This window comes from Peromyscus maniculatus, chromosome 2 (assembly GCF_049852395.1).
Source record: "Peromyscus maniculatus bairdii isolate BWxNUB_F1_BW_parent chromosome 2, HU_Pman_BW_mat_3.1, whole genome shotgun sequence".
Lineage (NCBI taxonomy): Eukaryota > Metazoa > Chordata > Mammalia > Rodentia > Cricetidae > Peromyscus > Peromyscus maniculatus.
The window spans coordinates 117,081,386-117,107,718 of NC_134853.1; the positions used below are offsets into that span (position 1 = coordinate 117,081,386).

At 38.4% G+C, this 26,333-nt stretch overlaps 1 pseudogene; it reads right to left on the minus strand.

Annotated features, from left to right (window-relative positions):
• The window catches only part of LOC102917396 (cytochrome P450 2J5-like), a 29,055-nt pseudogene extending 13,636 nt beyond the window's left edge, over positions 1-15,419 (minus strand).
• Positions 15,420-26,333: the final 10,914 nt, after the last annotated feature.

Sequence of the window (26,333 nt, forward strand, 5' to 3'; positions counted from 1 at the left end):
GGAGAAAGGGACTAACAGTAATTTCCCAGTCAGAAAATTCCTGGAAGAATCTAAAACATCTTAAGGAGGTAGTTCCTGACAGATTTTTCTGGATTGGGGAAAACTTAGAACAGTACATTCTACTGTTGGTAGTGGGAAGACAATATGTCTTGAAGATGATTTGAGGTAAGAATAAGGGCAGTGAAAAGAGAGGCCATGGAATGGAGTACAAGACCACATGCAAGATGGGTGGGATTGAGGCGTAGGTCAGGGAGATGGCATCACAAGATGTCACATACAAAACTAGGGAGATTGCACAGTATCAAGGAAAAATGGCAACACATAGCTAAAGGCAAAGGAGTGCATCAGTGGATTCTAATTCAATAACACCACTTTAGCTAGAACTTACTACTGTGTTACTTGACTACTCTGTTTTCACCTAGACTCCAAGCTTTTTAAAGGATCAGTCTCTGTGCTGGCTGTATCCAGGGCCATCACAGTCCTAAAACATTTTTGCAGGATGTGTATATTCCTAAGTGTTCATTCCCTCATAGTTATTCTGCATATTCCCAATTCAAAATGCCATCTTCCAGCCCCATCTGAGATACAGTTTCCAGAAACATCATTTTACCTTGTCAAGTCAAATCACATGCTCACCTTGGACATCTGGGTAGAGTGCCATGTAGAGCAGAGCCCAGCGCAGTGTCGTGGATGTTGTCTCTGATCCAGCAAGGAAGAGGTCCAGAGTGCTAAAAATGAGGTTTTCTTCATTGAAACTGGTAGTATTGTCTGGGTACTAGAAAAGACAGTATGTACTCATTTATCCAGAGACTTTTGTTTGCCTCTACATACAAGATCTTCACCCTGGTAAGTGAACTTAAAAGGAAACAAGTACAGGAAAAATGACCCTATGTATGACTTCACAAGGAAGCAGAGGTATCACAAATGTCCTCCTTCCCAAGTATTGCAGGAGAATGAAAATATGACTGATAAGATACAAGACTTAGAAAGACTTCCTAATGAAAATAAGAACAATATTCAGGCACAAACAGAGGAATTTAGAGTAGAACCTAATGCCTTGATGCACTATGAAACTGAAGAGGAGCAAACCTAGATTATTAGAAAACCAAGCTTGTTTTATTCTTTTATCATATACAAATGACCACCAGATGATAGGCACCACCAAGGCTATATAGAAGTTGACTGGAATCCTGTAGAAGTTTTAGATTTGAAGAGAATTAAAGAAGCAGTCATTTCATATGGTCTGCATTCACCCTATGTGAAGCAGATGTTAAATTCATGGGCAACTTGGGACAAAATTTTCCCACAAGACTGGAAAGATTTAGCTATAGCAATATTGGAAGCTGGTCATCAGTTACAATAGACAAAACAGCCTGGACGTGAGTGGGGGTAATGAAGGGCGAGGGCCAAGGGAAAGAGAGTTTGTGGGGGTGGGAGATCCCAGCTGGATCAAGAACAGAGACGGAGAACAAGCAATAAGAGACCATGGTAAATGAAGACCACATGAGAATAGGAAGAAGCAAAATGCTGGAGAGGCCCACAGAAATCCACAAAGATGCCCCCACAATAGACTACTGGCAATGGTCGAGAGACAGCCTGAACTGACCTACTCTGGTGATAGGATGGCCAAACACCCTAATTGTCGTGCTAGAAACCCCATCCAATGACTGAGAGAACTGGATGCAGAGATCCATGGCCAGGCCCGGGTGGAGCTCTGGGAGCCCAATTGGCGAGAAAGAGGAGGGTTTTTATATGAGTGAGAATTGTTGAGACCAAGGTTGGATAAAGCACAGGAGGGACAAATAGCCAAATGAATGGCAACACATGAACTATGAACCAATGGCTGAGGGGCCCCCAACTGGATCAGGCCCTCTGAATAGGTGAGATAGTTGATTGGCTTGATCTGTTTGGGAGGCATCTAGGCAGTGGGACCGAGTCCTGTGCTCAGTGCCTGAGCTGGCTGTTTGAAACCTGGGGCTTATGCAGGGACGCTTGGCTCAGCCTGGGAGGAGAGGACTGGACCTGCCTGGACTGAGTCTACCAGGTTGATCTCAATCTCGAGGGAGGCTTTGCCCTGGGGGAGATGGGAATGAGGGGTGGACTGGGGGGAAGGGAAGGGAGAGAACAAGGGAATCCGTGGTTGATATGTAGAATTAAATTTTATTGTAAAATAAAATAAAATTTTTTTAAAAAAATAGTGGAAAGAGGAAGCTAGAATCATAGAATAACAAAGTAGGGCCAGAGGTATAGTGTTGCTGGAGGGCTTCTCTCCAGGTTCCACCAAGCCCTGCAGTCCCACAATCCACATATAAAATAATCACTCAGACACTTATATTACTTATAAACTGTATGGCCATGGCAGGCTTCTTGCTAACTGTTCTTATATCTTAAATTAACCCATTTCTATAAATCTATACCTTGCCACGTCGCTTGTGGCTTACCGGCGTCTTTACATCTTGCTTGTCCTGGCGGTGGCTGCAGTGTCTCCCCCTCCTTCTTCCTGTTTCCCCAATTCTCCTCTCTCCTTGTCCCACCTATACTCCCTGCCTGGTCACTGGCCATCAGTGTTTTATTTATATAGAGCGATATCCACAGCACTTCCCCTTTTCTTCTTTTTTTAAAAAGGAAGGTTTTAACTTTAACATGGTAAAATTACATATAACAAAACAATTATCGAGCAAGAATTACAGTTACAATATTAAAGAAGATGTCCTATCTATCTTATATTTGTGAGTTTAAGTTTTTATACTTATCTTTTATCATAACTGAGGAAATTACAACTATCTAGTCTTCAACCACATCAAAGACCTCAGAAGGATATAATATTACCTGAGAAATGGAAGAAGGATGTAAGCAACTTTCGGGAATCTTACAGGGTAGACAGAGACAGCTGACAGCCTGGACAGTCATCTAATGTTCCTTTGTAAAGTTGGGGCATCTGTCTTTAGCTCACAGGCCTAGAGTTTCTCCGTCATTTTTTTCAATGTCCTGTAGAATGTCTGGCAGTTTTCTCTGCGAAGCAGGAACCTGAAGGACCATCTTGTCAAGCAAAGTTTAGTGGTCATCCTTCCATGGGTCTTGCATGTCCAGTCGATCAAGCAGTCCAGGCAAGAACAGTTTCTTGCCCAAATGGCTATCTTTGCCAAGGTGAAGATAAACTCCATATGGAGTATCTTTGATGCCCATCCTCCTCTCCGAAGTAAATCTAGTGTTACCAGGAGCAGACATGTCTCACTGTCCAGAATGTTTAAATTTTTAAAACATTTTAAATGCCATATTCTGTAGGTCTTTGAAGTGTTTGAAGACTATCTATCTATCTGAAATATATCTATGTATACCTAGAAGACTTATCTAACATGGCTATAAATATGATTATCAAAGATGACTAATTATTAATCTATTTCTTAATTATCCATTACAATTTTAAATGAGTTACATAAACATAATACCTTAAACAAGAATAGAAATATATATACAGGATAACAAAATTAACTTTAAGTTTGTATCAATAAACTAAAATTTATACCAATGTAAAACATTTTAAACATAAACTAAAATCTATACCAATGTAAAACATTTTTTTTAATTTATTTATTATGTATGCAAAGGGCACCGGATCTCATTATAAATGGCTGTGAGCCACCATGTGGGTGCTGGGAATTGAACTCAGGACCTCTGGAAGAGTAGCCAGTGCTCTCAACCTCTGAGCCATCCCTCCAGCCCCAATATAAAACATTTTAAACAAGTTGTTGTTCTTTAAAAGTAAGTTCATTAATCTACCCTTTTTCTTATCATCTCTATGTCCTATGTATCTATATCATATCCCCTTTTCTTTTTTTAGAAAGAGATCACATTTATAATCAACCAGTTTTAAATAAAAATATTGGTTTTTCTCTGTCCCACACCAGAGGGCTCTTCTGATTTGGGACACAAGAATCTCTTAACCATTTTTTTAAAGCAATATGTCTGTGTTTAGATGGGGAGTGAGCTAATTCCACCTCTAAAGCCTGCTTGGTATATTTGGGAATTTGGGTGTAGCATCTCTTACTACTTCCTGCTGGAGGGGGGTGCTGTATCTTATGGGGACGCAAAGAAAATTTTAGGCCTATGTGGTAGTCCTTGAGGCTGTATTGTGGGAGCCAGTTGCCTTGAAACCGTTCTGGATGTTGGATCATCTGGGCCATGATGTCATCGGAGATCTTTCAGGGGGTCTTGGCTGGTCAAACCTGATGTATCTTAATCTCGAACAAATCCATAGCCTCTGGCTTTCTGTGGAAACAAAAGCAGAACCTCTTTTCCAAAGTAACATATCCTTATATCCAAATTTTGAAGTCAAGGTACCTTTAAAATTGAGATTTTGGCATAACTGAACAGCTTTGACAATCAAATGTTTTTGTTTAGTTACGAATATCAAAGACAACATAATCCAGATTTTTTGTGTGATAGTCATCATTATGTGGCTTATTACCTTTACTGTTTTTTTAAACACTTTATTTTTAGATACTATTTGTTTATATAACGGTATATATATTTTTTCTTTTAAGCCTATGTACATTTTTACATGCATTATAAACTATTTCATCTGAATCAGTCTTATTGAGAACCTATTGCTTTAAATTGTAGCCTTCTAAGCCTGAAATGGCACTGTGGCTGCTGGCTCCGCCCCCTTCAGTTTTTCAAGGTGGCAGTGGTACGTTTTCTCCAGCTCTGGGAGTCATCAAGTCTCAGAAATAGTAAGTCTACGTTTTTATCAAAGCAGCGTTTAGCCCAGAAACCTCTTTTTTTTTTTTTTTTAATACTAGTAAAGACTAAATCTAACACTACCACACAGTGTAATGTGCCACTGGGAGACGCCTCATTCCTGCCATACAGTTGGTCAAACGCACACGCCAGGAACACGCCAGTGTTCAAATCTGCATTTTGCGGCGTCTAGCTGCCTGTATGAGACAAGCAGGAACCTGGTTTTGGCTCTGTTTAGAATTGGTTATTAAATATTCTCAGGTTTAAGGTGGAAACTCGAGCCATTGGGTGCCATTTGTTGCTGGAGGGCTTCTCTCCAGGTTCCACTAAGCCCCGCAGCAGTCCCACAATCCACGTATAAAATAATCACTCTGACTCTTATATTACTTATAAACTGTATGGCCGTGGCAGGCTTCTTGCTAACTGTTCTTATATCTTCAATTAACCCATTTCTATAAATCTATAGTATAGAAAATTTCCAAGACCAGCTTCTTAGTGAGGGCTGGTATGTTGATTTGCAAAGACAGTTTATATTTGATGATTACACCTTGGTGCTATGTTATAAAACAGTTTTGAATGCTGTGGACAGGACTGAAGAATCAGGAAAGACTAAGTCATTTACTAAAATTATACAAGGCCCAAAAGAAGACTTCAGTGATTTTTTTCTACAAAGATTGACTTCAGCCATAAATTAGAATGATATCAGATCCAAAAGTTAGACAAATATTAATTGAACATTTGGCTTTTGAAAATGCTAACTCAGAATGTAAAACAGTGATTAGGTCTTTAAATGAAAGATTGGCACCAATCGATGAATGGATTAGAAATATGGCTGATATTGGTTCCTATGCTTATGATACTGCTCTGATTGAATAAGTAATTTCTAGAAATTTTAAGAAAAATCAAATTTTCAGATGTTTTAATTGTGTAAACAAGGTCATTTGAAAAGGAATTGTATGGAAGATGTTCCTAGAGACAATGTGTTTTCTAGAGATAATCCAACAGAAGGCCAGAGCCTTCTGAAGTATGCAGAAAGTGTGGCAAAGACCAGAATTAGACTAATGAGTGCAGATAAACAAGGGACAGACAAGGTAACCCTTTGCCATTAGGAAATGCCCTGGGGGGAGTATCCTGCTGGCCCCAATATTAAATTTGGCTCAATCATTCCCTGTCAGCATTGGAGAAAGTCATTCACAGAGCAATTAAAATAATTAATACCTGTTGTTAAAAACTACACTGCTCTGGATGTGACCAAAAACAGAATAACTTCTATAGATACAACAAAAAGGTCAGGAGAGACTAGAAAACAAGTATTTTAGCAAATTGTTATAAATGATGAGACCAGTGCTAAAAATACATACAAATGGCATTGAAATTGATGGTATGGCAGACACAATGATTTCACCAAAATCTTGGCATCCAGATTGGCCTTTTCAGGAGGTAAATGTTCACCTTCTTGGGATTTGAACTTAATTTCAGGTAAAACAAAGTACAAGCTGTGTTGAGTGTATAGGGCCAGAGGGACAGATAGGAAAATTAAAAACACATGTGGCTAACATAACAATGAATTTGTGGGGGTGTGATTTGTTTCAGCACTGGAGAACACAGATTAACATTCTTCCAATGTCAGAAACAAATCATAAAATAAAGAATGCTTCTGAGAGAAATATTAAATGGTATTATCAAGAACAGCCACAGACTGCTTAGGTTGTACATAAGCAGGACTGTAGATGTAACCAACCATCTTATTAAATAAGAAACACAGAAACAATGTAAAAGAGAAAGCCAAGAGATCAGAGCTCAGAGCTAAGATCTCACCCTTCCTCCTCTGTGTCCCAGCTTCTCGAAAAAGAGCTACTTCATGTGTGTAAGTCGATTTTCCAGTCATTCTGCCTTCTCATTGGTTGTAAACCCAAACACGTGACTGCCTCGTCACTGTCTGAATGTACAGCCCTCTAGGTCTTAAAGGCATATGTCTCCAATGCTGGCTGTATCCCTGAACACACAGAGATCTATGGGATTAAAGGCGTGTGCCACCACTGCCACACTCTGTCTATGGCTCTAATAGCTCTGACCCCCGGGCAACTTTATTTATTAACATACAATCAAAATCACATTTCAGTACAATTAGAATACCACCACACAGGACACAGTAGTTGGTGGTCTTTCAAAGGTACCAATAGCCCTACCTTTAAAATGGTTAACTAACAAAACTGTGTGTATGTAACAATGACCTTTGATATCAGAATTATTACTGGAACTAGAACAGCTGTTACTGGATCAAATAGACGCTCAATATATTGAAGAATTGACAAGTTCTTGTAATTCTCCTATATTTGTTGTTAAAATGAAATCTGGTGTGATGTCTTGCACAGCATTGGTGCAATTGGGAGGGGCTTGGACCTGCCTCAGCTCAGTGTGCCGGACTCTGCTGACTTCCAATGGCAGAACTTGATTTAGGGGATGTGGGGATGTGGGGATGTGGGGATGTGGGGATGTGGGGATGTGGGGATGTGGGGATGTGGGGATGTGGGGATGTGGGGATGTGGGGATGTGGGGATGTGGGGATGTGGGGATGTGGGGATGTGGGGATGTGGGGATGTGGGGATGTGGGGATATGGGGTGGCTTGGAAGGGTGGGAGGAGGGAGGAGGGGGATCTGTGGATGGTATGCAGAGTGAGTAAAACATTTCTTAATAAAGAAAAATTTAAGGAAAAAAAGAAATCTGGACAATGGAGAATATTATCAGATTTAAGAGCCATAAATAGGGTGATTCAGCCAACGAGCTCTTTACAGCTTGAATTTCCCTTGTCTTCTTTATTACCTAAAGGGTGATCTATTATAGTGATTGATTTAAAAGACTGCTTTTTTACTATACCTTTACAAGAACAGGATAGAAAAAAGTTTGCCTTCACAGTTCCTACTCATAATAATTCCCAACTTGTTAAAAGGTATCAGTGGAAATTTCTTCCACAAGGTACATTAAACAGTCCTCACATTATGTCAATATTTTGTACAATAGCCATTAAAATAATTTGTAAGCAGTTTCTTCAATCTATAATTTACCATTATATGGGTGATATCTTATTGATTAGGACACAGATACCTTAGGGAAAAAAAGTATGTAGAAGTAAAGAAAAATTTTCCTTGTTGGGAATATGAATTACTCCTGAAAAAAATGCAGAGAGGAGATTTTCTTAATTACCTAGGATATAAGATAGGTTTTAAAAAGATTCAACCACATAAAGTACAAATCAGGAGAGATCAATTACAAACTCTTAATGATTTTCAAAAATTGCTGGGAGGTATTAACTGGCTAAGGTCCACAATTTAATTAACTCCTCAAGAACTGGGTAATTTCTTTCAAATCTTACAAGGTGATAAAGACTTAAATAGTCCAAGAAAATTATCAGCTGAGGCTGAAAGGGAATTCTTTTTGGTAAAAGATAATTTATAGCATGTACATGTGGATCACTTGGGTCCAAAGCTTGGTTGTATCCTGATCACACTACCTTCTGTGCATTTTCCCATGGGAATTCTTATGCAGAGAGGATAGTACCTTAGTTTGGACATTTTTACCACACAAAGAAAGTGAATAAATAGAGACCTATGTAGAAAAGGTTTTGATGCCTGTCATACTCTTTTTAAGTAAATTGGTATTTCCAGGAGCACACATGTCTCACGGTCATGAAAAGCCTTATGTTGTTAAAACATTTTAAACGTCATATTTTGTAGGTCTCTGAAGTGTTTGAAGACCATCTATATAATTAAAATTTAAAATTGATCTTGAAAACAAATCTAACATAACTATAAGTTTGATTGTAATAGATGACTACTTACTGACCTGTATTTCTTTATTATCCTAAATAGATTTCAAGGACTAGAACTTTACATTAAATTTTCAATTGAGCTGCATAGGTACAATAACTTATTTAGACAAAAGTGTGAAAATGTTGTGTGAGAATTGTTTGCACTTGCCACTCTGCCATGACAATAAAGTTTACTTTGAATTAGAAAGGAGGGCTAGTTACCAGCTGACCAAAATTAGCCATAGAGGTTTCGGAGGACTAAGGACATATAGAGAGACACAGCAAGTAGTGGGGAGGGGCTTAGAAAGATGCATGGCTTTTTGAGATTGAGGAAGGAGAGAGAAAGGAAGTCACTGGGCACTTCTTTGCAACTTCTCTGACCAATCAGATTTTAACCCTATAATTGACTCCTGACTTTTTATTAATAATAGAGTAGTTTAAATAATCATTAGACCCAAGTGTTCACAGAAAGCTTCTAGCATTCACATGAATGGAAAGTAAGACTAACACATCCATATGCTTTTAAATTCTGAGAAACTATTACAGTGAAAAGAGAATGGGATTGCCTTTGACAAACTTAGATTTCAATGTCAACAGTATTACATCTAAGTGTTTGACATAGAGAAAGTCACTTTACATTCCATTCTTCAGATGCACTTTATAAAGAGAGAATGAGACACATTCCTTGATAGGACATTTTTAATTCATGAAAATTAAGTAAAACATAGCAAACAGTCAATAATCCCATTATTTTTGTGAGTATCTGAAAGAATAAAATAAATTCCTCTCTGTTGAACAAATCCATCACCATATTAACTTTTATAGTTGAATCCTCTGTTTCCATCAATTATTTCTTATCAAATCCCATTATCTTTACCACTTTCCTCCTGAAACTTATCAAATCCCATTATCTTTACCACTTTCCTCCTGAAACTTCAATTTGTCAATATTGTTTCTCAGGTTAATAGCCCATACTTGAACCCCATATGGTCCTATGAGAAAACAATGTGCTTATTGATTACTATGCTAACAAGAAGAAATAAGAGAAGGTGAAATAAGTTCATCATTTTCTCACTGAAAGGAGAGGTGTTCAAACTCCATGAGTCACAGATGACAATGATGATTCAATGATGTACTGACCTCAAAAATACATCCAGTTTGGCTGTATTACTGAGTCCTGTCTAGAAGGATAGATGGTAGTGATAAGAAGGAAAGATGAAGGCAAAATTCCCATCTAAACCTTCTGGGTAAATGCTAGCATTCAGCTCAATGTTTCATGTGTTCTGACGTGGGGATTGAAATGGTCTAGACAACTGGTTTCAGGTCTGACCTGCAATTAAATAGAATTCTCAAGGTTAATTACTACTCTGGCCCTTTGTATAGTTATTCAGATATGGACAAGCAATGGGGGGATGCACAAAGTACAGACAATATTTTGATATTTTCAATGCTGTAAGACAAGTTGATGCCACACCACACTTCTAAAATTTTGGCCTTATGCTTACTCATCTCGGGTAGACTGAATAATGATTCAATAAGAAGCCTACACCCATATATCTAGAACATGTGCTGATTATCTAGTTTGTCAAAAGAAACTTTAGCAGATGTTATAAATATAAGGATTTTGAAATAAGAAGTCATAATTTAGTCAAATAGCCCTGCTGTAATTACAAGAGTCACGACCCATTTGGTGGTCAAGGTCCCTTTTATGAGGGTCATCTAAGACCATCTGAAAACACAGACATGTACTATTGAGAGTTACTGTTAGCAAAAGGGCATGGAGTATAAAACAGGTGGCAACTAGTGTTCAAAAGGTCAACCTATCAGAACCAAGGATTCTGGTAGAGGACTAAGCCATCACTCAAGGTGTGTTGGAGTTACTGCATTTTGAATGAATTAGCTGTTGTTATAAACTTCTTGTGAAATAACAGCTATGGTACCTTCCCATTACCATGCATTTTCATAAAATGTATATATGTAATTTTATGATTATATCTCAATCTTGTGAGTACATATATCTGTGGGTGATCAGGAAGATCACTTTTCATTTAGCTGTATAATTTTGATATATAGAAAATATACTAGGATATGCTTCATAGCAAGATCCGTTGTCCCACAAGACTGTAAACCCTTTAAGCCTGCTTTATTCCTTTTTCTCAGACTAACACAGAAAATAATAATCTCTCCTCAGTCTAACACAGACTACACACATTTAGCTCATTTTTTTTATTATTTTACAACACCATTCAGTTCAACATAATAGCCACAGATTCCCCTGTTCTCCCCCTCTCGCCCCCCCTCCCCCCAGCCCACCCCCCATTCCCACCTCCTCCAGATCAAGGTCTCCCCCGAGGAGACCTGGTAGACTCAGTCCAGGCAGGTCCATTCCCCCCATCCCAGACCGAGCCAAGTGTCCCTGCATAAGTCCCAGGATTCAAACAGCCAACTCATACAAGGAGCCCAGGACTGTCTCACGCATTCAGGGGGCCTGATCCAGTTGGGGGCCCCTCAGCCTTTGGTTCATAGATCCTGGAAACAACCTAGATGCCCTTCAACTGAAGAATGGATAAATAAATTGTGGCACATATACACAATGGAATACTACTCAGCAGAGAAAAACAATGACATCATACGGTTTGCAGGCAAATGGATGGATCTAGAAAAAATCATCCTGAGTGAGGTAACCCAGACTCAGAAAGACAAATATGGTATGTACTCACTCATAGGAAGATGCTAGATGTGGAACAAGGATGACTGGACTGCTACTCACATCACCAGTGAGGCTACCTGGAAAACGGGACCCCCAAAAAAGACACGGAGAAATGGACAAGATCTACATGAACAGCCTGGTCATGAGTGGGAATATTTAGCTCATTTTTAACCTCAGAGCAAGATCAAACTAGACTAAAGGCCTTTGTATATAGATCATAAATTTAAAACTTTATAGTTATGCACAAGGCCAGAGTTGAAGGTGTCTTACCAAGGCTACAAACACAAAATACCCTAAGAGAAGCCTGCTAATTCTTTGCTTGCCAAGTCTGCTGATAAAAAGCTATGTCAGAGTTGTGACATTGGACACTGTGCCTCTTTCCTCTGGTCCTGAGACCTTGAAACCTTGCCTTACTATGGTAATGGTTCTGCTCCTTATCGTCTATTACAGGAATGTGCTATGACCTTGAGGGTTTTGAAACTTTTCTCAGGATTGCAAGGAGTCTCCTGTTAGAAATGTGAGAAGTCAGGCAAGAGGGAAAATGAACAATAAAGTAAATGGACTGAAAGAGCACAGTGTGCATAGATTCATTTGATATCCCTCAGATTAGAATCCTGCTGCTTGTAACCCTCTTACCCTGGACTCTGGAAAAAAACCCTCAGGGCAGGTACCAAGGGGGCTTCCAATAGTGTACATTATAATTTATAACAGTAACAAAATTACAGTTATCAAGTAGCAACAAAAATAATTCTATAGTTGGGGGTCACCACAACATGAAGAACTGTATTAAACAGTTGCAGAATTAGGGAGGTTGAGAACCACTGATTTAGAAGAAGTAGGAATAGGATCAGATTCAGAGAGAAATGACAGAAAGAAAGACCAGCACCAGCATGGACTTTGAGGAAATTCCTACAAGCCTAGGCATGTAGACATCTTCTAGATGCAGAAAAAGAGTCCTGAAAATTGAGTCCCCAAAGTTTTCTAAAGCAGATAGCATATATGCACACTTAGCCCACTGTAAACATAAAGAACCTTATTGTGTGTTTTTGTTTTACAGAATTGTAACTGAATAAATCACATGTGCTATTTTAAAATCATCAAGTTGCAGTAGCCTATTTTAGCAAAGTTGGAAACTATTAAACCTCTAATTCTTCCATAAGATGATACAGGCAGCATCTTCTCACCTTTCCCATTTCTTTTAGGAAAGCATCAATGAAGTCTCTTGGCTCATCAGGACTCCAGTCTTTTTGGTGTTTGTTGATTATATGAGAAACAAACAATTTCAGTTCTTCTCAGTTTCTAAAAATTTTTTGATGTGGTCCAGGAAGATGCTTCATTATCCATGGAAAGCCACTGTAGAGGTGATTGGGGGAAATAAGACAATCATAGAGACGCCGTGACATCAATTTCCAGGTTTTAAGACAGTCTGGTTTTTCCCTCTTCATTTCTCACTGTGAAGCTGTGGACTACTCTGACATAGGTTTTCTCTCTCAGCTCCATAGTGAGCATTTTGGTTCCACAAAGGAAAATATGCTGTCTCAAATCTCTTCTCACCATGCCGATTGCTTGCTCGCTGGTACACGCCACCATCTCTTCTACCTGGATGCTGCCATTGTATGAAGCAGTTGTCTAGTCTTATGCTCATGTCCAGCCTGTAGCCTATAGGACTTCCAGAACAATCATCTGGCCATGTAAACACACGACTTTAGCCTGACTCAATCCTCCACTGCGTTTTCATTATACTCACACCAAGTCCAGTGACTTTCCCCTGTAGGTTCTATTCAGCTGGTCCTTGAGTACCTGTTCCCTTCTTCCTGTCACTGTTACTCTTTATGATGTGCTCAGTGTCCTCTGTGCTTGCACCTGATTTTAAACATTTGCAGCTGTAACTCATAATACCCAGAAATCTCTCCTCTGAAATCCACGTAACCCCTGCTCCTGTGTTCATGAAGCCTCTGCTAAGTGGCACCTCCTTAGAACTGTCTTCCAGAAGATCCTCTAAGTGATAACTGTCAGTCACCCTCTCTCTATTCCTCTGTCATAATTTTTTTCCCTCAGGAAAATGATAAGAAACATCTGTGTTTGCAGGTAATACTACACCACAGTGTCAGTGTCTCTTAATTATGATGTAATTGCCATATGAGTAAAACTGTATTTTTATTGAAATAATGTGGCTGTTGAATCAACTGTTTTTACTACTATGCAGAAAGTTAATAGTATGGTGTAAATGGTAAGGACATGGATATGAATATTAGTTGTGATGCTTTCTAGGGATGGTAGATTAATAATTCTTTGATAGTTAATAATAATGATGATAATTATTATTATTAGCTTATCTTGTTTCAGATTACTGACACCACAAAAAATGCCACATGTGGCAGTGTGTATCTGTAATGTATACACTGGGAAGGAACAACAGGAGGGTGCCTGGGGCTTGCTAGCCAACTATTCTAGTGGATTTGGTGAGCTGCGGATTGTATGTGAAACCGTGGCTGAAAAAATAAGCTGGAGAGTGACTGAGGATTAAACACAAAGTAGAAATGTATCCTCGGCACTCAGGTGCACATATGTGTATCTGCACAAACACATGCACAAATATGTACATACAAGGACATGTACACACAACTCTGCAGAGACACATGCACACACATGTGCAAAAATTCAAAGATGAAGACAGGAGTATCCTTCATTTACATATGGTATATTTGTCTAAGAAATCAGTCACCTAGTACTTATAACCTTTACAGGAATTTGCCAAAGTAGATCAAAACAACATCATTAAGCAAAATCCAACTGCAAAGACACAATAAAGAATCAGGATATCACCAATTTGAATTTCTAAAGACCTAGACTTAGTCAATAATCATCAATAATTGTTAATAACAATATCAATGTTAGTGAACATTGAGAATAATAATAATCATTAGATTAAAAGTGCATCACCTCAAATATACACATACAGTTATTGCTTTTCTTGAATGTTAGAAATGCTTATTATAATCCCTATTATTGAAAATCCAAAACTCTACAGGCTGATTTCAAGGATTTATATTGAATTCAGACTTAAAAGGTTATATTTCAGATTTATAATAGCAAAAAAAAAAAAAAAAAAAACCAAAACCAAAAACAAAACCCTGAAGACTCTATCTCCAGTAGCAATTTCAAGATCCCCAACCAAGTCAGGGAAAGTGGTCTTTCTACTTACTCGGCCCATCACTGAAGCCTGCAAATATATGGCCTCATCCAGTAACTTTAGCAGCTCCTGAAACTGGCCATCCTCATATTCAAAGCGCTCTCCAAAGGTGACAGAGCAAATGATATTGGAAACTGCATTTTTATCTTCAAGTGAGGATTAAAAGGCTGTCCTGGAGGTGGGGAGAGGGGAGATGAGTCCTTCAAAGTTATTTGTTTCTATTTTCTATAGACATTCAACTTTACATAACATTACATAACAGAGATGCATATGAGAGGTTGTATCCAAAGAATCCTGCATGGGGCTAGAATTCATTAAGGATTCAGTCAGTGCCTGGAAAGTCAGATACACAAACAAGTTTTAAATTCAATAATGTGTTTGATGACCTGTTCTGCAGCACTTCTACTCAAGGTTATGGTAAGACATTCACTATTTGATCATAGCACACTGCAAGGCCTGGCATAAATGTCATGATGATTCATCTTCCTTGTCAACCTGACTGGATGTAGAATCACCATAAAAACATATCTTTGAGTATCTGTGAGGAACTTTCTAGGAAGGTTTAACTGAAGCAGAAAGACCCACCTCAAAGGTGGGCAGTAGCATCATTTCCTAGGATCCCAGATTGAACAAAGATGGGGAAGAGCACCAACATCAGCATTTTCTATACTAATTGGCTGTAGGTTCAAATTGACCCACTGCCTTATGCTCCTAGCATCAGTACTTCCTTTCCATGAAGGGCATACCCTAAAAGTGTGAGTCAAAATAAACCTTTCCTTTCATCAAGTATTTTGTCAGAGGAACATCAAAGTAATTAGGAACTAATAAATAGCTGTCACAGCCCCCAGCACCTGCCCATAAGATGCCCACCTCCCTCCTCTCCTATGGCCTCTACAAGATGTAGGGCTTCCTCCTGAATGCGCTGCTTTAAGCTCTTCTTTCCCAATCTAAAGTTCCTCAGTGTCATCAGAGCGAACCTTCTTTGTTCTTTCCATGTCTGACCATTAGATACCTTCAATCCTGGAAAAGGGAAATTCACAATTATAATACTATGAGTCTGTTATATGAACTTGTGGCAAACACTAGAGACATGAAAACTCATCTGTGCAAAAAATCTCCAACAATGGATAGAATGATCAATACTATTGGTAGCTTGGAACATCAGGAATTTGAATAAAGTTTCTATATCATGTAATTTAAAACATAAACTCCATAGGTTTATCAGCAAAACCTGGGGTACATTTTATTAGCAGATATCCTGATTAGATTTTGTCACTTGAGAAAAGGAAACCACAATTGGAATTGCCTCAATCAGATTGGCCTTTGCCCATGTCTGTGAAAGGCTGTTTGATTGATGATGAATATGTGAGGGTCCAGCCCCTAGGCCACCATGGGTGGTGCCATCCCTGGGTATTTGGGCCTGCGATGTGTAAGAAAGCTATCTGAGGTTCGGCCAGTGTTGTACTTCCATGGTTTCCACTCTAGTTCCAGCTTCGGGGCCTTCCCTGACTTATCTCAATAGTGTACTATAATCTGAAGGCTTGGGCTGAAATAAAGTCCATCTTCTCCAAAATGCCTTTGGTCATGGAGCTTTTCACAGCAACAGAAAGCACACTAGAACAGTAGGAAAAGCAAGGAACTGGGGATACATTCAGGCTTTGAAGGGACACATAGTTGCTAAACAAGCATACAAAACTCAAGGGTTCCTGATGCCAAAGCCATACTTTAGTTATAAGTCACATAAATGTAAGTAATGATTTATGTTAAGCTAAATACCAGGAGTGCACTCTTGAATAAGTGGAAGTACATGCTCTTGGCATTTTAGGAAAGAGCCTATATAAAGAGGACCTTTAAAGCTAGCCAAGTGATTCCAAAGGCAAAGAAGAAAGAATATTTGATGCAAAGAAACAGAGCAGGAATGGGTGTGATCTCCTCAGACCACCATTGGATGGCATAGACAATACCTACATATTTTCATTTATTTACGTCTAGAATGCTTTTCAATGGTCATCAATATCATTGTGGCCTCTCCTTCCAAGTAAAAGGGCCATTGTTGATGTCAGATACCAGAAGACTTCTCAACCTTATCCTATATGACCTTTCAGCAGCTTAGACCTGTCTTTCCTGAACCTCTACTTTCCAGAAGCACTCTGGACAATACTTACATACTTTCTTCCTATTTCTTATTAGCAAATCATAATAACTGTTTTTAAAAATTAAATAATACCACTTTTTTTCTAGTGAACTCAGAAATAAAAACATCATTCAGACATATTAAGTAGCTATTCAAAATACTTGCACTGTCCCAATTTTATATAACTCAATGAACTTCTACAATTAGACTGGCCATTCCTAAGCAGTTGACCTTCCTCTAGGTTTACACTCACAGTCAATTACATTTTGTTTTGAGACAGGGTTTCTCTGTGTAGCTTTGGAGCCTTTCCTGGAACTTATTCTGTAGCCCAGGCTGGCCTCGAATTCACAGAGATCTGCCTGTCTCTGCCTCCCGAGTGCTGGGAGTCAATTACATTTTTATGCACTTACCCCCCACAAACAAAACAAAACAAAATGACAATTTTGGAACTACAAAACCAAATAATGTGTTCTACCTTATAATCCACATATTTTACTCCTGGGCATATATCCAGAGAATGCCATATTATACTGTCTTAATTAGTTTTCTATTGGTGTAAACAATTCATTTCACCCAAAGAAACTTATAAATGAAAGAATTGTCCTCAGAGCTCACAGCTTCAGGGGGTTAGAGGCTATGACTCTCCTGGCAGAAACAGTGCTGGAGCAGTAGGTAAGAGCTTGCATCTTGAGACACAAGCATGAGACAGAGAGAGATAGTACGGAATAAAAGCCTGTTCCCAAGGACCACCACTCCTCTAACAAGGCCATACCTCTTAAACATTCCCCAGCTGTTCAGCCAAGTAAGGACTATGGATTCAAATATATGAACCCATGGAGTCCATTTTCAAAGCACCACAACTACAATAGATATATTTTCATCTCCATTTTTATTGTTGCTGTATTTGTGATAACAAAGAAAGGGAACAAGCCCAAATGGCTATCAACAGATGAATGAAGAATGAACATGTGATAAATATATAAAGTAGAATATTCTTCAGCTGTAAAGTAAAATGAAATTGTCAGAAAAATGAATGCACTTAGAAAGTGTAATTAAGCAAGATAACCAAACTCCAAAAGAAAAATATGTGCACATTTTCTCTCCCATGTGCATCTTAACTTATGATACATGCATGTATGTATCTACATAGGTATAAGTGTGAGTATAGTATACCATTTAGAAAGGAGGCTAAGAAATGGAAATATTAGTTTATGAGGAAGAATAGAATGCAGGCAAAAGTATACGTGAGTTTTGAAAGATGATATAAGCACTTGCTAGTTTATTTTCTTTTATCAAACATTAAAACAGCAGAAATCTTCAAGATGAGGTTGGAAAGCTTGTCTTCTTTCATCCCATTCTCCATTTTTGAGAAATCTAAACTCTTACAATTTTCAATACTATCTGTTGATACTTGCTATCTATCTCTACCTTATATTCTAAAACCATAAACAGAACTGCTTTGCTTTGTAAATTTAAGGCATTTCAGACAGCACTTTTATGGTCATGTTTATTGCTTTTCTACTTATAATTCCTCTTAAAAGCAAAACCTAGCAACACATGTGGGTTTTCCTAAATGCTTTCTATCAGGAAATGGAAACTATGCAAGGTACAAAGAATAAGAGATAGCAGAGAGCTCAGTTCTAAGTGGAAAATCAATATCAGAGCCATTATTTACAAAGTTAAGGGGTCATTGTGATAGAGGAGGTAAAAAAAGCTAAGAGTCAGATACAATGGATGATTGATTACAAGGGAGCAAGAAATTTAGTACAGGGCAGCTGGGCAGCTGTACAAATACACTTACAGCTGTTGTGACAACATGGACCCAACATGTAAAAACAAAAGCCAGTCAAAATCCCAGCATGGAGAGGAGACATGGACATAAGGTCTCACCAATAGCTGAGGAGTTAATGGCAACTTGGAAGAGAGAGAGAGAGAGAGAGAGAGAGAGAGAGAGAGAGAGAGAGAGAGAGAGAGAGAGATTTCTCTAAGGGTATGTCATGTTTTGGTTCAAACATACTGCAGAGAGTGACATCATATCCAAGTTTGTGGGCAGCACAAATTGAATTTGAATTTTTCTAATAATAAAGAAAAGAGCAGACACAAAGTTGAGTATTTAGGAAAAAGGGTTGGGTGGATCAGGGAGGAGTTTGGAAAGGGGTAAATTTGATAAAACCTCCTTGCATGAGTTTCTCAAATAATTTATAAAGTATTTTTAACATTAAATAATGAATTATGAAAAGAGGCTCAGGAAAATCTAGGCTAGCATTGATCACATGCTAGTGACCTAAGTTCACCTGCACACTCCTCGAAAAGGCCAAGAGTAGAGGATAAACAATTGGATTTTACAAAAGATTTATTTGGAAAGCCAGTAACTAAAGAAAATGGGAGGCTTTCAGCAGCCTGGCTCTTGATAGCCTGAAACGAGCATTTTCTATATCCACAAGGCAGATGCAAAGAAGTGTCTCTGAGGTGAGGCAAGAATTGAATTTGGAAACTTCTGGTGCTGTTCTGGTGTTCTAGGAATTAATGTTATGAAACCAGTTATTTGTTAATACACAGGTCATGGTGCACTTGTAGTTTTTTGTATAGTGTTAAATCAGGATTAAAAGTTGGGGCCTTGTGCAACCAAAGAAATAATTGATCATTAGATCCTGAATCTGACTGTAGATGTAATTTTGAATGGTTTTATTAAATAAGAAACACAGAGCCAAATGCAGAGTTAAAAGCCCAAGAGGTCAGAGCAACAGCTAAGAGCTGAGACTAAAACCGCCTTATCACCCGCTGCCACTGCCTTTCTTTCCCTGAGAAAGGGACCTATTTTCTGTGTGTCTGTCATTTTATTGACTTTCTGTTCTGTCTTCCTATTGGTTGTAAACCCAACCACATGACCTCCTCATCACTGCCTGTCTATACAGGTCTCTATGGTTGGTATTGAGATTAAAGGCATGTGTCTCCAAGCTGGCTGTGTCCTTGAACACACAGACTGCCTGCCATGTGATCAGATTAAAGGCGTGTGCCACCACCGCCCAGCTTATGCTATGGCTTGCTATTAGCTCTCACCCCCAGGCAACTTTATTTATTTACATACAAATAAAATCACATTTCAGCACAAATAAAATATCACCATATTTTCCCCTTTCTATTTTAATAAAAAGTAAAAAAGGAAAAACGTTATAACTAATATAAGAAAAACTATATACAAAAAGTACAATAACTATATACAATATATACAAGCAATAAATACCTAAACAATGTTTAGTCCATTTAAATTTGACATTCAGGGAAAATAATTCCATTATCTATCCTATTTTGGTAAGTTCGAAATGTACCTGATTCACTTTCTATCATAACTTATATTACTAATAGAACTATCTTATAATGTCTTTCAAATTTTTACACTTACTCTTTAGTGAATTTCTTTTCTGAAATTCTTAACAAGGAAAATAATTACTATCTAAACTTTAACTAACTATAACTATCTAATCTTCAACTATAACTATAACTAATCTTCATCTGACCCTCACCCTGCCTTTTTAGTGACAGATTCTTCCTTAGTCACCTCAGATGTCTTTGAGCTCAGTTTGTTGTCATTAAAAACCCCAGACTGACTTTCTTCTTGTCACAGTCTCCTGAGTAGCTGGGATTACATCTCTTTGTCACCAGGTACGGTATCCCTGTATACACCATGGATTCTCACATCTTTGGGTTTTCAGCCTAGAAAGGAGAGGAGAGAGATGAAGTAAACTGGGGTTATCAATCTTATAATGTCAGTGTCAGCCAATTATTTCTTAATAGCTAGCAACTGAGTAGAAATCTGACCCAACATTTAAACTACTGATTTTTAGTTGTGACTGTCAAAAACATCAGTTTCATCCTTAACTAAAATATGCTGAAGGTGGAGCAGTTATACATGGCATGTTTCCCCCTCAGTTAATATTCTCTAGATATTTATTCCTCAAGCCCTGAGGGATTTTGGAGTGGTAATTAATAACGGGGCTCTTTCTTGCTCATTTGGAATCTACAGAGGAAACTAGTTAACTCTTATTTAGGGTACAGTTTTCTTGGCCAGATACTATAATAGTCCTAGGGGATTGTCCCTCTTCCTTTTATAAGCAGGGTATGAGATGGGTCAAGTTTGAGGTAAACAATTGCTAAAACAGTGCATATTATTATAAAGACCCTGCTACCCATCATGCATAAAACCCAAGATTGACTTTTTAAAACTGTTTTCCTAAGAGATGCAGAAATTTGCTGATGTGAGTGGCCTCTGCTGCCTCCTGGAGCCATGGTATTATCCAGGCCTGGGCTGCTGCCAAGGGCCATGTCTGGGTTTGTGGTCCTACTGTAGCCAGAATCTGTGTTTATGTCCATGGCCCTTGATACCTCTGAAGGCCAGGCCAATGCCAGGAGTCTTGGCCACCACCTGGATCCATGTTGGTGTCTGAGAGTCATGCTGGAGCTGGGACCATGCTGATCTGAGTGGCCATGGTGGTATCCAGGCCTGGGCTGCTGCCAGGGGCCATGTCTGGGTCAGTAGGCCTACCACAGCCAGAGTCTGTGTTGATGTCCATGGCTCATGCTGCTACCCAAGGCCACATAGATGTCTGGAGTCTAGGCCATGACATGTGACCATGTTGGTGTCCGAGGGCCATGCTGCCACTGGGACCATGCCCACCTAAGTGACCTGTGCCGCCACACAGGGCCATGGTGTTATCTCGACCCAACTTGCTACCGAGGGCCATGTCTGGGTCCCTGGCCCTACAGCAGCATGAGTCTGAGTTGATGTCTGTGGCTCCTGTTTCCACCAAGGGCTGTGCAGATAACTGAGGTCTGGTCAGCCATCTGAGACCATGTTGGTGTCAGGGCAAGAGATAACACTATTTTAGGTACAATAATATCAACTGTAGTAAGAAACTTATCAGATATTCCCTATATAACTACAGTTAACACTACCAGAGCTTTTTAAAGAGTACTAAATTGTGCTAAAATGCATATTATTGCATGTTTAGATTTATCACTTAGATTAACCCAATCAAAATATTCCCCATTAGTGTGACTAAATATTTGTTCATCTTTTGTTCAGACAACTGGTCCTTACAGGTAAAAACCTTCCTCAGCATGGCAAAACAACATCATACTGTCTCCTATTACAGGTGTGCTTTTTATCTGCCCCACCCCTGACAAAAGGCATTTGAATTCTGTGTTTACAAATTGAGAATTAACATACAATAGATGACTCTATAAATAAAACAGCATCAATTTGGGGTCAGTGGTATTGTATTCTTGTTGTTTCACCAGTCTTGGCTTGATGAGCTAGTCTTGAGGTTCTCCCCAAGTCATTCCCTTACTTGTCCTCTTGGGGCATCAGCCCTGATGGGTTTGTCATGTATCTTTCTTCTGGTTGTTTTTGGGATGCTTTCCTGGTCAGAGGCATCAAAGTAGGAATTATCTGGGACTTCGTTAACCTTTGGAAAGATACTATCATAATCCTCCTTTGACGTAAAAAAGCATACCAGGAAGGCCCTTTCCATTGATTAATTTCTAGATCTTTCCATTTAACATATACTTTAGGCTGTGTCTCCTTTAGGACTAAATTATTTTGTGCAGCAGAAGAAGCATTAAATTTTAAAGTGGAAAAATTTCAAAGTTAGTATTGCTATCTGTAGCATAATATATGGGGATTGAAGTGGGTGTATATATTGTATATATGACAGTTTAGTTTTTTAAATTTGTTACGTGTTTTTTTTTTTTTTTTTTTTTTTACAATAACTTGATATCGTAGATTCTAAGGGATTCCAATACAGGATTAATAGTTCATAAACTGAAAAAAATTAAGTGCTTGTTAGTATAAGCTGGACCATTTTGAGTTTTTAATTGTAATAAGAGTTCTAGAAAGAAACTGTATAAAGAATTATTTGACAGCACAAACTTCCACAAGAAGCATAATGGTATTTTCCTGTGTCCCCACATGGGGCTGTGATGTGGAGCTGACTAGTTAGGGAGAAACATTATGCATGCCTATAGTGAGTTCCAGCATAGGTCTCTACATACTGATAGCAGAGAAGGCCTCAGACATATACAGCTGTAGTTCAGATGTCAAAATGATGTCCATTCATTACTAATTATGCATTAGAAACTTGGAATACTTGACAAAATAATGCCTTTTATAGAGAATATGCTCTCATGAGCCCCCTCTTTCCTGTCAGATATGAGCATTTATGTCAGACTAAGATCAAGCATGAAACTAAAAAATAAACAATATTCCCTTATTTAACAATGATCATTAACTTTTAAATATCTAAACATAAGGGTATTATTTGGGACTTTTAAAATTTAGGTCAATTTTAATTTTGAGCTCAACAAGACTCTCCTATTACATAACAGGATACTCAGAGTACCTGAGAAATAATCACAGAAAATACAGAAAGAGAAAACATTTGAATTTTCCCATTTGAGAGCCCATTGGCTGAATTGCTTTGCTAATTGCTCTTGGGTCTATTACCACTCTCTATTTGCCAGATTTTTTTTTAAAATAACAAATACAGGAGAAGTCCCACGGCTGGTTGATTCTTCAATATGCTGAGCATTTAACTGCTCTTGTAACAGCTCTTCTAAAGCCTGAAGTTGTTGTTAAAGGCTATTGCTGAACCCACACAGGCTTGTCTTTTAACCATTTTAAAGGTAGAGCTGTTGGTGTCTTTGGAAGATCAGCAGTTTTGTCCCCTGTGCTTGTACAATCTGGATAGCTGGTGACCACTCATTAGAATAATACCTCCTAATATTTCTCTCAGAAACATGTTAGTTTATGGTTTGTTTCTGAGGTTTGAGGAATGTTAATTTGAGTATTCCATTGTTGAAACAGATCATGGCCCCATAAATTCATAGCTATATTAGGCACATATGGCTTTAATTTTCCTCTCCGTCCTTCTGGACCTATACATTTGAGCCATCTTGTCCTCTGTTTCACTTGATATAATTTTTCTATCCCTAATAGCTGAACATTTACCTCTTGAAGAGGTCAATTTGGATGCCAAGATTCTGGTGCAATTATTGTAACATCCACACCTATGTCTAAGAAACCTTCCGAGAGAACGTCATTTATTCATATTTTTAATTTTGGTCTTTGTTCATTTATAGAATTTTGCCAAAAAAAAATGCTTTATGGTTTCTCTTGAATTTTCTGTTCTCTCTGTCTCAGCTATTCTATCACCCCGAGCAGCCTGTTTTATTCCAATAGGCATTTGGTTATTTAATTGCTCTGAGAAGGGGTTTCTTCTATGATGGCAGGAAAACTCTGAACTGAATTTGCTGTGGGAGCCTGCATGAGGCCCCTCTGGGAGTTTCCCGAAGACTGATGGAAAGGATTACCCTGCCTGTCCATTGTTGATCTACATTAATTGGTCCAACGTTTAACCTTACCACACCTTCTGTATAATCCAAAAGGGAGGGGCATTCTGTTGCCATTGTTCCTTGAATAAACATTCTTTCTAGGAATGCCCTGTTTACACTACCTTTTCAAATGAACTTGTTTACCACAACCAAAACATCTGACATTGTTTTTCCTCAAAGCTTTTGAAATCACCTCTCCTATCCACATCTCATCATGGTCATGAGACTCAATATTAATTGTGTCCCTGATCCAATTCTCCAAGAGTGCTGATTTTGCCTTTAATGGCCTTATTATTCTTTTGCATGCTGCATTCAAGTTCTCAAAAGCCAAAGATTCAATTATTATCTGTTTGGCTTCTGAATTTGGTACCATTCTATTTACTGCTGAAGACAGTCTTTGTAAGAAATTTGTGATGGATTCTCTGGGGCCCTGTATAACTTTTGTGAATGATTCAGTTTTCTTTCCTGCTTCTTCAATTCTTTCCCAAACATTCACAGCTGCCATGTGGCATAGAATTAAGGTTTGGTTATCATATAAACATTGTCTTTGTAATCTGTGCTGAAATCCTCATTGTAGAAAAAGCAATTAACAAGTGCCTGTAAAGAGCTGTAGAATACTCATGCCATTGAGTCATTGCAAAAGCTTAGGGGCCAAAAAAAAATAGATTTTTTGCTTAAAATACAAAGTATTCCCCACTGTCCAGAGGGATGGATATTGGACAGAGATATTTTTCAGGATGATGAGAAGCAACTTAAGTTGCTTATTTAGAAGACAGCCAAAGAAAATTTAAGACTTTGACCCTTTGGCTATGATAATAGTAGTCAGTTCATTACAGGGGCTAGATTAATAGCTTATCAGAATTCCATTGATTAATATTAATACTCTAAACTTTTGAAGTCTGAATAGCAACATTGTGAGAGGGAAAAAATCTCAATTTCAAATTTTGTATATACTTTAAATCATTTTTAGGACTTCTACAGCTTGCATTTACAGATCTTGTATCACTTTCTGAGATGATCACAACTTACTTAAGCTTTTATAGCCTTAGACATTTACAACTTATACCCTGAATCATCTTCCTAGATCCTTACAACCTCCATAAACTCCATTACTGAGCACAGTCCTTGAAAAGCAAATATTTAAAATAAAGAAATAGTAAAAATCAAGTTAAATCATTTTTGTGAGTTCATCTCTTTCAATATAAAGCCTGTTAGCAAGACAAACTGCATGAATCTGCCCTTTCAGCAGGAGATCTAGTAGCTCTAGGAAAAGGAAGGCCTGATTTTTATATATGAAATAGATTGATGTAGCAGCTGCAGTTGTTGGGAGAGTAACTAGATGTTTTTGTTGTTGAAATGATAAAGCTACAATTAGCTATCAGCATCATCAGAAATCTGAGAAAGATAAATTTGTGCAGGAATGTGGTGATATTTTATTTGTGCTTTAATAAATAAAGCTTTCCTGGAGATCAGAGGAAAAAGGACAGCCATGCAACTGTACCACGTACCCTTAATCCTATCACTGTTCAAGGCCACACTGGAAACAGAGCCAGGTATGGTGGCACATGCCTTAATTCCAACACTAGTTAACCATGGAAGTCTGGAGGTCTGTACAGACAGATAGGAAGTGACAGAGCTGTGTAGGAAGAGGAAGTGATGTAGCTAGATAGAGAGCAAATAAGATGGTAGAACAGCAAGGAATATGTGCATGGGTAGACAGGAAGTAACTCGCATTTGGAAGCTGCAGAGTTGGTGAGGTAAGGTTGGCTGGTAGCTTTTCATATTTCCCTGATCTCTCTAAGGCTTTCACCCCTATATTTGGCTCCATGTTTTTTTTTTTTATTTAATAACACCATTTGGAAATCCATTTACATAGGGACTATAATCTAAATAGCCTCTGTATCAATTAAAATAACAAAGACTTACCTGCTACCTGGATGATTATCATAGGCTCCTCCCTAGTGTTCTTGGGGTCAGAAGTTGTTAGTCATTGGCAGTAACACAGCAACATTAAGTCTTAGATTGACACACAGGACAGCACTAGCCTTCAGTTACCACACCCAGAAGATCCAAGGGACTTTCCTCTGGATGGGGAACTTGATAGACTGAGCTACCTTGGTGTGGCAAAGAGGATCAGTCAGTTTTCTGATATCCTGTTTGTCCACAGGTTGGGCAGGGTCCTTGAAGCTGATGAGGCTTGGGCTAGTTCTTTGCCCAGTGTTTAGTGTTACCACAATCCAGATGGAGTCATTTTTGCCTTGTCTTCTTTCTTGGAAGAGACCATAGGACTGCCCTCTAGGAGATGACAGTTTTGGTTATCATAGGAAGCATTTTTTATTAAACATTTCAAATGTTTTT